The sequence below is a fragment of the Lycium barbarum genome, chromosome 12, assembly GCF_019175385.1.
Source record: "Lycium barbarum isolate Lr01 chromosome 12, ASM1917538v2, whole genome shotgun sequence".
NCBI classification, from domain to species: Eukaryota; Viridiplantae; Streptophyta; class Magnoliopsida; order Solanales; family Solanaceae; genus Lycium; species Lycium barbarum.
The window spans coordinates 9939827-9944370 of record NC_083348.1 but is presented as its reverse complement, the minus strand read 5'-3'; the positions used below and the strand labels follow the sequence as shown (position 1 = coordinate 9944370).

Sequence of the window (4544 nt, the reverse complement as noted above, 5' to 3'; positions counted from 1 at the left end):
TGCGTTTGATAGGATATGCGCCATATGGGCATGTAAAGGTGGTCTTCTCCTGATCCTCCAGAGCAATAGTTATTTGATTGTATCCAGAATAGCCATCTAGAAAACAATAAAACTCTTGCCCAGCGAACCTGTCTAGCAATTGATTAACGAAGGGAATGGGATAGCGATCCTTCCTGGTTGCCTCATTTAACTTACGATACTCCATACAAATTCTCCATCCAGTGATTGTTCTTTTAGGAATGAGGTCGTTTTTGTCATTTGTCACAACTGTCATCCCTCCTTTCTTCGGGACACATTGCACTGGACTCACTCACTTGCTATTCAAAATAGGAAAAATAATGTCGGAATCTAACAACTTGATTACCTCTTTCTCGACAACCTCTTTCATTACAGGATTCAGTCACCTTTGATGCTATGTGCTAGGCTTATGATCGTGCTCCATGAGTATCTTGTGCATGCATAGTGCGGGGCTAATTCCCTGAATATAAGATATCAGCCACCCCAATGCCTTTTTGTGAGATTTCAACATTTCTAGACAAACAATGACCTCTTTGTCGGTCAACTCTACTGCTAATATCACTGGCAAGGCATCATCCGTGCCTAAGAATACATATTTAAGATGTGTAGGTAAGGGCTTTAACTCTAACTTCGGAGGATCTTCAATTGACAACTTTGCAGTTACTCCCACTTTTTTTGGCTAAGGGCTCAAACTCTCCTTTATGAATATAAATGCTCGCCATATCCAAAATTTTCACCATCTCAAACGCCTCTGAATCACCAAAAATATCATCACCCACTAGGGCTCTCTGCAGTGGATCATGAGAATTGATGAGTGGCCTTCGGGTATCATCATTCAGTACAGTAATGGCTGACAACTCCTTATACACTGCAGGAATCTTTAGAGACTTATATACATTGAAGACTTCAACTTTGTCATGTACTCTCATGGTGAGCTGCCCAGCAGCTACATCAATAAGTGCTCTCCCTGTGGCAAAAAATGGACGCCCCAAAGTAAATGGGACTTCCTAATCTAGCTCGAAGTCTAAAATCATGAAGTCTGCATGAATTATCAACAACCCTACTTGCACCAATACATCTTTACTAATGCCCTCGGGTCTTGCCAACGATCAGTCTGACAGCTGAAGAACAATAGTGGTTGGTCTGGGAACACCCAGACCTAGCTTCCTGAAGATAGATGAAGGAATCAAATTTATACTTGCACCCCGATCACATAGTGCTCGAGCAATAACCTGCTTCCCAAAATAAATCTCAATCATGAAACTTTCGGGATCCTTCAATTTTTGGGCGACCTATTATGAATATGGGAAGTGCACTCTTCAGTAAGTGCAACCGTGGCATAGTCTATGAATTGGCTCTTGTTTGCAATAATATCTTTGATGTACTTAGCATACTTTGGAATACTCTGCAACATATCAACTAACGGGACATTTACGTGTACCTACTTAAGTAAATCAAGAAACTTCTTATGAGCAGCCTCTTATTTCTGTATTGCAAAACATTGAGGGAATGGAGGGGGTGGCTTTGAAACAACGGACGGTGGTTTCTTTATCCCAAGTGTCTCGACTACCCTTTCTTCTTCAATCCTCTCTTATGTAATCTTCTTTTTTTCAGCTCTCACTAGACTGGTCTTCTTTGGGGCCACTTTCTCCAATTCCATCCCATTCCAAAGAGTAACAGCATTGCATGGCTTTGGATTAACATCAGTATCACTTGGAAGTTCCCCAAGTGGTCTAGTGTTTTATGCACCAGCTATCTAACCCATCTGCTTTTCTAAATTCCGTACCGCTAAATCACGATTCTGATTATCTGCTATCAGCCTTTGCTGTCCACACATCATCTTATGCATATCACTCATCATCTTTTTTATACTTCTCGCGAGGGCTTGAGGAACAGGTGTTTGCTGATAGCTCTATTTCTGATTTCCTTTATTACCACTCCACCTAAAATTCGGGTGATTCCTCCAATTTGGGTTGTAAGAGTTCCCATATTGATTGTTGTTTCCTTTCCCCTTTCCTGCATTACCCATGAAGTATACAAATGCGGGATTTGTAGGGCATACATCACTGGTGTGACCTTCTCCGCAAACTTCACATAAGATGTTTGCTTGTTGCACTGCATGCACCTGTGGTTAAGCTTGGGTAGAAGTTAACTTCTTAATTTTAGTGCGCATGGCATCAATCTGTGCTGATAGTTTCATAAAATTATCCACTTCAAAAACACCCGGTGCCTTCTTAGCTGAACTGCTAATTGTGTCATCCTGCCAGTCTAGAGTGCTCTGAGTAAACCTATTCAATAATGTGTATAATTCTTCATAGCTCAGATCAAGTGTCTGCCCTGCTACAACAGTGTCTAGTGATGACATATCTTGGGCATCCAGACTCTCAATAAATGTATGTGCCAGAACTTTATTGGTCTGATGGTGGTGAGGACAATCTCTGCAAAGAGCTTTGAACCTCTCATATGCTTTATATAAATTTTCTCCACTTTTTTGCCTAAATGACATGATCTCCCTTCGGAGGCTAGTTGTCTTTACTGGTTAAAGAACTTTGTCATGAATTTTGTCGCCAAATCATCCCATGCAGTGATGGAATTTATGGGCTCTGCTAATAACCAGTTACTTGCATTCCCCAACAGAGAGAAGGGGAACTATGTCAGCCACACATATTCTTTGGTGACCCTTCCAGTAGCAAAAGTATCAACAATTTGTAGAAAGTATGGATGTAACGCTGACGATCCTCATGTCACATTCCCGTGAATTGCCCACTAGAGTGAAGTAGTTGAATCATAGGATGCTTTAGCTCAAAGTGCCCTTCGATGGTGTTCTTGACAATGCTTGAAGTTACATCTGCCACACAAGGCACTATAACCTCTCGCACTTTCGCTGGTGGATTATTAGCCATGACCACAATTAATGTGGCTAGAGCCAGCTAATTCTGCAATAAGTTCAAGTCTCTCCTGAGCCGGTTGAAAGAGCGTTCAGGCTCAAGATCGAATTCATTAAGATTGTTTTGACTCGCTGTCCTTTTCATTCAATTAAAGTACCTGCAATCAAGTAGCAGTTAATATCAAGACGTTAATACTTGGGTAATTAAAGAAATACAATTTACTCTGGTAAAAATAATTTATTTTCAAGTCTCCGGCAACGACATCAAAAAACTTGTTGCGTCCAAATGCACACGCAAGTGTACGTGGTCGTACAAGTAATATAGTGATTATATAAAATCGGATGTCGAACCCACATAGACTTATGGCCAATACTTTCACGAAAATAAAATATTGCTACTAATTATGAAAGTAATGAATAAAAGCTTTGTTTGTTTTTGTAACATAATGCTAAAATATAAATAACTAACAATGTAAACTAGAATATTGCTACGAACGTCTTGAGAGTTGATTTTATCAAGATTTTAGAAATATTCCAAGGTCATGGTTGGTTTGTCAATCCTATTGAGTCATTCAAGCATTCTACCTTAGTAACTTTGTTCACAATTGCTAATTAATCGGATTATTAATCTCGAAGTATTCTTCCAAACCACTACTAGCCGATTCAAGATAATTCGCCTCCTACATTCTTATGGTATTAACTTATAGGGAATGCAATAAAAGCACGGTATGTAATTGATTGCGGTAACTAAGTATATTCCTATCCAGTCACAAATCCTAGCCCAACTATAGGGATATTCAGATCACAATATCTTTACTTCTTCTCCAAACTAACAAGGCCTTTCCCAAGCATATATATAAATTAATAAATAGAACTCAACTGTTACGCAGACAATCAAGCAATTAAGCACAGAAGTAAAGAAACAATTGCATATGAATAAGCTACTAAGGTTAAAATACTTGTCAAACGTCAATATGCATGGCTAAACCACAACCCCAGAATTAAGGTGGAAACTAGAATTCATGAATAACATAGGGTTTCAATGTGAAGAAAATAAGAGAAGGGGAATAAAACCTAGAAAGAGTTTCACAAGTCTCCAAAAATCATCTAAGTCGCCTTTCTAATTTTAAAAATGACTATTTATAAGCTAGGGAAAATATGAGATAAGTTTGCCCAATCCTAATCAAATTAGGAGAACTGATGCCTCTTTTGCACTGGCTATGCGATGCATGGCCAGCACATGATGTCTTTCGTGCATCCTTCATGCGGTACATGTAAAGCACATGGCCTTCCTGAGATTCAAAGATGGGGTTTTTGTGCGCTGGCTGTACGACTCATGGCCAACGCATCAAACCCTTCAGTGGTCAGATTCTTCCTTCAAATGTTGTAACTTCCTTCCCAACGTTCAACCAACGTGGCAGCCTTGGAATAAATAAAATAAAATGCTCGGAATACTCTTCATTGGTCCTTGTTGTCCCTATTTATACAAGCATACCAACATAAGCTCGTGTACAACAATTTACGTTAAAAACTGCGATTAAAGTGCTAAGAAGTAAAGTGCAAATGACACTAAATCTAGATATTTATGCCAAATATCAAAGCTTTTGTAGGTCGTAGTGGTCATGGTGGTACTCAGTCT

General features: G+C 39.4%; 1 non-coding gene across 1 annotated transcript; it reads left to right on the top strand.

Annotated features, from left to right (window-relative positions):
• The first annotated feature begins 2437 nt into the window (after positions 1-2437).
• Positions 2438-2542, top strand: LOC132625342 (small nucleolar RNA R71). Its single transcript, XR_009576780.1, has one exon. It is a non-coding gene; the product is annotated as a small nucleolar RNA R71 (small nucleolar RNA).
• Positions 2543-4544: the final 2002 nt, after the last annotated feature.